This window comes from Anabas testudineus, chromosome 5 (genome assembly GCF_900324465.2).
Source record: "Anabas testudineus chromosome 5, fAnaTes1.2, whole genome shotgun sequence".
Lineage (NCBI taxonomy): Eukaryota > Metazoa > Chordata > Actinopteri > Anabantiformes > Anabantidae > Anabas > Anabas testudineus.
The window spans coordinates 22612272-22618966 of NC_046614.1; the positions used below are offsets into that span (position 1 = coordinate 22612272).

At 40.0% G+C, this 6695-nt stretch overlaps 1 protein-coding gene across 1 annotated transcript in view; it reads left to right on the forward strand.

Moving 5' to 3' along the window:
* Window positions 1-1041: 1041 nt before the first annotated feature.
* The window catches only part of LOC113153251 (cAMP-dependent protein kinase catalytic subunit-like), a 7400-nt gene continuing 1746 nt past the window's right edge, over window positions 1042-6695 (forward strand). The window contains exon 1 of the mRNA XM_026346795.1: window positions 1042-1047. The gene's annotated coding sequence lies outside the window, so the exon portion shown is untranslated. The remainder of the gene's footprint in view (window positions 1048-6695) is intronic.

The window sequence follows — 6695 nt, forward strand, 5'->3', positions numbered from 1 at the left end:
TGATTTAGTTTGAGTCTCATCTGGGTTGTGACACTTTAAAACAGTTTTAATCACCTCACATCTTGTCTTCCGCTCTCTCTCTCCCTTTTTTCTCCTCTTGTCCGACTGCATTTGTTTTTAAATCCCATTACCTTCTGATCCTCGATGACCCTCTGTGACCTTTGCTGAAATGGGGTCATGGACACATCTCTGTGTGTGTATTTGCATGTGTATGTGTGTCTGTGTTGGGCCAGAGGTCAGAAGTTCAAGCAGCACTAATCATAACGACACACTAATTAAACATTAACGAATGAGCAACACAGTAATTAAAAAAAAGAACAGGACTTTTGGATATTGTGTGAAAAGAGGATGTTTTATAACGTCATTAAACTCTGACTCTGTCAGTAAGGCGGCCGGCTCCATCTGATTCACATTATTTAAGGTTAAAACAGGAAGATGTTCAGAAATCCAGAACAACACTACGAGTCTGCTTGCACAAAACGGACAGGGATGTACAGAACACACTGTTTGCAGTGTCAGCATCTTATTTGGAGTCTTTTGAAATAATGTTTAAAATACTGCTGCAGCCGCAGGAAGTCACGGGACACACACATTATGGGAACTAGAAATAATAAATCACTATTTCTGTTCTTTTCTTTTCCATCCTTCTCCTCTTTTCCTACAAATTCATCTCTATCATTTCTCACATGTTTAAGTTTTTTAAATTCCTCTCTTCACTAACTTGTGCTCAATCCTCACCTTCTCATTCCTCTTCTCTTCTCTCTTTTTATTTTACTTATATCATTTTTCATACTGTCACTACCTTTATTTATCTGTTTCATTGACTCACCTCCTTTTCATTCAGTCTTACTTATTTATTCTCTTACTATAAAGTGTGTCCTTGTCTGTTACCTTAACGTGACCTTAACGTGAACACAGTGTGTACTTGTACCTTCCTTGTATTGTGGTTTAAAAAAAATTTAATTTATCTTGCCAATATCCAGTGACTCACTCTGTCGTAATTCCATTTTGGCTCGAATGAATGAACAAAAAACAGACACACACACAGTGGGTGGGTCCCCTTTTCCAGCCTTCCCGTAAGTAAATGTAATTTTTTTTATCACTGAGAAGAGGAGGACGCCTGTTAGTCAGTCTCATATTAAATTACGCTGCAGCTTGGACTTTATCCAATTCAAACGGCCCCGAAGTTCCTTTCCAGCCAATCACAGCATTCCTCACCACCCACGGAATTTCTCTCAGCCAATGAAAAGCGAGTGTTGAGTAACACAAACAGTATACCATTCATTCCTGGACGCTGAGCGTTAAATTGGTGGTTTGGTGTTTCCTTTTTTCTATCATCTGTCCGTACCTCCCTTGTTCTTTCCTTTTGTGTGTATGTGTGTGTAGAACACGATGTGGGATGTGAGCAACTTCCTGTTTTCAGTTGTTAAGTACATCCCTGTGGGGTTTTACTTTATGTGTGTGTGTGTGTGTGTGTGTTTAAGATAGAGAGGGAAAACGAGCATGGCAGAGGGGAATGAGATGCAGCATATGGACCAAAGTAAATGGACACCAGCACATTCCAGCCAAATGTGACTGCTGAACATGTGCTCATGTGTTCAATCTGCTGCGGTAACAGCCTCTATTCTTCTACTCTCAGACTCTTCCCCCAGATTTTGGAGCCTGGCTGCGGGGATTTGCTCCCATTCAGCCAGAAGAGCATTAGTGAGGCCCAACGCTGATGCTGGGTGATAAGGTCTGGCTCTCAGTCAGGGTTCCAGATTATGTCTACGTTCAGTGGGCCAAATTCAGAAATGTTGTCTTTGTGCCAAAATGACATGTGTTTCAGTCAGTTTATCCCTAGTCCACGTTAGAACTGGACATGTATAGAGCACTGACGAGCAAATCAGCCCCAGTAAACAGGCCAAGAAGAACGGTTTAATTCCATTTTTATCTTTGCATATTGTTTATAGGAAGCAGTCAATGTTTAGTTTTAGTCTGGGTTTTGTTATATGTACCGTACTGTCGTACAGCAGCTTGGTGGTGATTGAGACCACTCTGACTGTTAATAATAGTAAACTAATGTTGCTTTGTTTGCAGTTTTTATATCTAGTCCCACATCTTCGTCTGTTTTTTCTTTTTCAGTGACAAATACAAACTACCACCACCTACAGGTGAGAAGTTATGTTCTAGGTCACGGACAAAGTCTCATTCTTAGACAAGGGATGCACTTGCTGTTTGCCGACACATGTCCGTAGGTAACGACAGCATCATCAGGTCACATAATTCCTTACGTACTTTGTATGTCTGGCACATTTAGCCATGAAGAGGTCGACCAGAGCCTTATCGTGTCTGGTGAGAGAGATTAATGTTGATAACCATGAAAACATCAGCGAAATCTTTGACGTTCACACTGAAGAAGCTTCTGCAAAAACATTATTTTAAACCAGTGCAGTCTGAAAAAAGGAAGTGAGACAAGTGGCATCGTTACTTTGAGCAGAATATACTAAATGAGCAGTGGATAAAATCTGCATCAGTGTGTTTTCCCAGCTCATATGGATCAAATTGATCTTTATGCACTATTGTCTGATCTGTAAATACTAAATCAATATTGTTTGTCTAAAGATCTTTGACCTACTCTGATGGTGATGACAATGACAACTAAGAAGTGGGTCAAAGTTGACAGTGCATATGTAAACTGAGTCTTTGTAATGTTGCCAAAAGAAATGTTGAATGTACACAACCGAATGTATAAACACGTGCACGTGTTTGTGAAGCACAAACACACAGCAGGTCAAACAATTACTGTTATTAGGATGTAAATCATCTCTCCTGCCAGCCTGCTGTTAGCAGAGAAAGCTAACAGCTACGAGAGCGAGAGTGTGTGTTTGTTTTAGAGACAACCTGCTGATCGTACTATAACCACTCCGAATTCCCAGGAAAAGGCTCGAACATGTGAATGTTGGAGACCGAGAGATGTGTGTTTACAGGTAAATCCAGGTACGAGGTCGGCTCGCTTTGAGCTTTTCCAAGAAGACGCTCTGCTCATATGGTTTGTTCAGGTAAACAGTGAAAGCTGATCCCACAGTCTTTACTTTGGGTTTGTTTGTTTTGTACATCAAGGAGCTGAAGCCTGTTCTGACCACAGTGGACGTCACTCTGTACAGTTTGTACGGATAACAGCTGTGCTTTCTAAGTCCGTGTCAACAGTGCAGGTTTCCTCACTGCTGTGTCTGCACAGGGTTTACAGAGTCCAGAATGTCAGTCCACTCTTTATAAAGGTATTTGCTACTGTTTAAAATTGTTCAGTACAAAAAGCGACTTACAAAGAAATTCCCTGGAAATCTAATTTCAAGTATTTGAAATATTTCTGTACTGAATAAACTGAGGTTTTTGACCTGAAGGTGGTACCAGAGGAAAAGTGAGAGGAGTGTTTGACGAGTTTAACGAGAGGCTGAACAACGCGACTGCACACGTGCAGATGTGTGGATGCTTCAGTGTAGACAGCCAAAGTTAAAACAATCATAACTACAGTCTGTGTGTGTTTAGTGTATATTGTAGGTTTAAGGCAGGTTGTTCCCTCTCACGTGATCACTCTGAGGGAACAGGACATGTGTCCACCAGCTTCTGACCTTTTATCTTTTAACCTCCGACTCAGGAACTGAAGCTTGTAGTTCTGCCAAGCTGACATACACTGGGCTAAGTGGTTCATTGATTTCCAGAGTAAATACATCAGTTCTTGGTAACAGAACAGATAAACTTTTGGCAGACATTCACAGAGAATTCTAACGAATTTCTTTATTTTAATTGCTTTTTTTATTAGTTATATATTTTTATATATTATTTTATTTCTATTGTTTCACCTCTTTGTTACTTCTGTCCTCCACCTTGTCTTCTGTGTTTTCTTTTTCTTTTATTCTTTCTTCTTTCTTAGCCTCTCCTCCAAATTTTTGAAAGAATCTATTTATTTCTTTTGCTGAACCTAAACTGATGTTTCCCGAAACGGCCCATGGAGCAAAAGTTTGCTGTGTACAGCTTGTTCATATGTGTGTGAAAATGTGTTCATGTTCTTTGGCTGTGGGTCAAACCAAAATAGAAAACAAGTGCAAGAGTTGTACTGTACATACAAAAACTTAAACCTGTCCTGTTCACACTGCTGCACAGGCACAGCATCATCCAGCTGCAACCACGTCACCAATGTTGCTGATGACACAAGGTTGTGTGGCTCATTGGATGAGCTATATTTACACAAAATTAGCTAGAAATGTAGATAAATAAATAATTCAGTTCAGGTATTTGAAACATAAAGGATACTGCAGAAATCTGTTTTTAATCAAGATCTGGATTTTAATAAGTGACGTCCCAGGAATGTTTGCAGCAGCAGTGCTGTAATGAAGAAACTGAGTTTTTTTAACAGTAAAACCAGAGACTGCCCAAAATAAACATGCTCTTAACCGCATGTAGTCCTAGAAGGAGTCCGTGTTATTATATAACCTCCTTCTGGCTGTGTGTCAGTACATTGTGTTACAGTCTGAACCACATGCAGGTGACCAGCACTTACAAATGTCTCCTGTTTTCAACTAGGATCCCAAAATAACACGATAATGTAGGTTAATTAATCACAGAAGAAACAACTGCTTCAAGAACAATAACACAGATGAAAAGTAGCTGTGGCTGTGTGAATTTTAGCACCAGGGAGGCTTAAAGAGCAGCGAGGGAAAAGACTTACTAATTCACCCACATACAGTCTATTTTACTAGTTTGTGCATTAACACTGTTAATTTAGTTATTAAATCTCAGGTCTATTAGAATAACACAAAGTCTATGTCACATATCCAACGAGTCATTCATATTTGAATTAAAATATTTTTAATACTTTCACAGCAACAATTGATCTTAAGCTAATTATTTTTATTATTAAGTCACTGAGTTCACTCTTTAGCAGCTCTCAGGTGGTAATTTTGATCTAAAGGCTGGATGAGTTATCTCAGACTACTGATTTTCGTGATCCTTTGACTTTTTACTTTGTTCAACACTTTGGATCATGAATGCTAAAATGGGTTTAGACCCTTGTTTAGTTAAATACACAGGTGATTGGTTGATGTTTTAAAAAATTGCTTTGTACAATATCTGAACCTGACAGCTAGCAGTGTGGTGGAGGTTTATGAAAAGATCACGTTTACAGTTAATAAAAAGTTAACTATTAATCGCAGGTTTGTGAGGAGACATGATCTGTAGTAACTGACAAGTCAGGCGTGCTATCCAACCATCAACCACCCCTACCTGCACACTCTCTGCATCATTACACAAAGGGCCTCGAGACAGTTTTTCTCAAAGCCTAAAATCTGTCTTTTCAGCCCCCGACGCCTTCACCCCAGACTGTATTTTCTTTTCCAAGGTCACTCGGAGGGAACATAACTTTTGTCTGGCCTGTGCAACCTCCGGCCTTTTGCCTCCTAACCCCTGAATGGCAGCAATGTTTTGTCATCGAGGAACTGAGGCTTGTACTTCTGCTAAGCCGACACAGACACACGCTGGGGAGGCTGGTTCATTGACTTTCAGTGCAAACACTTCTTGTTCTTGGTATCATACCAAAAGATATTTTTGACAGAGGGAACTCTTTTTCTCGCTTTCTCTTTTTGAGGAGTCCTCTCTCCAACCCTCCAGCCTCCTTAACCATTGCATTTTATCTTCTATTTTTGTGTCTCATCTTCTTCCACCTCTCATGCTCCCTCCTCCAAAGTCTCTCTCAAATAGTCTATTCATTCTCTCTGGGGTTGAAGGTTCATGTTTCTTTCCCCTGAACTCAGAGACTTTCCTGTTACAGCCCATCAAGCAACAGTTTCACTGTGTGCAGAGTGTGTGTGTGTCCTCTGGTTTCGAGCCCGTCCAAACAGAAACCCCATGGTGTGAGGTGTTGATACAGCAGCTGCCAAATGTAAGTGTGTGTGTAAGTGTGTGTTCAGTGTGTGTCCAGAACTGCTTCATGGTAGAAGATGGACTAAATACAAATACCCTATTGGCCCATATGTTACATTAGGAGTGAGCTTTTTAAATGGTTTGCAGTCTTAAAGGGTAATGGGATCTTAAACTTACTTTAATATTTATTAATGGAAATATGCTCCAAAGATAGAGGCTCACAACGTGGCACTGGTGCAGATTTTTAAAGGGTTTGAGCAAGACACAACCTCCTTACACAGCCAGGAGTTCTACTTTATTAGTAATTTTATTTCTCATTTATTGTAATTTTATAACAATGGCTACCGGAAGTTGTAGCTAGCTCCAGTTTAAGGTGCATATTGAGGCTTTAATATCCCAAACAGAGCCACAGCCTACTGTTACATACACATAAGAATCAGTTGTATTGAAGAGGAACTAGAGATTGGTCTGAATCTTCTCGCCCGTCCCAAATGTGCAAAATTTGATCTGCCAAACTTGAAGATACTGTATTTCAGTCTGAAGTAGAGAGTAGGAAAACCTCTGTGAAGCCTGGAGCAATCCTACACTAAAGAACAAACACTGTGTCACATTCTTGTGCAGCGTGAATAATAAACACTACTTTAGTTTTAGTAACTATTATTTAAATGTGATTGTTAACGACAGACTCCGTCACGGACATGTCTGTGATTCTGTTGTCAGGTGACTGCACAATTATAAAACACTGCTTTTATAGAAAGTCGTGCATGCAGCAGCCTGAGAGTTAACATCATCTGTGA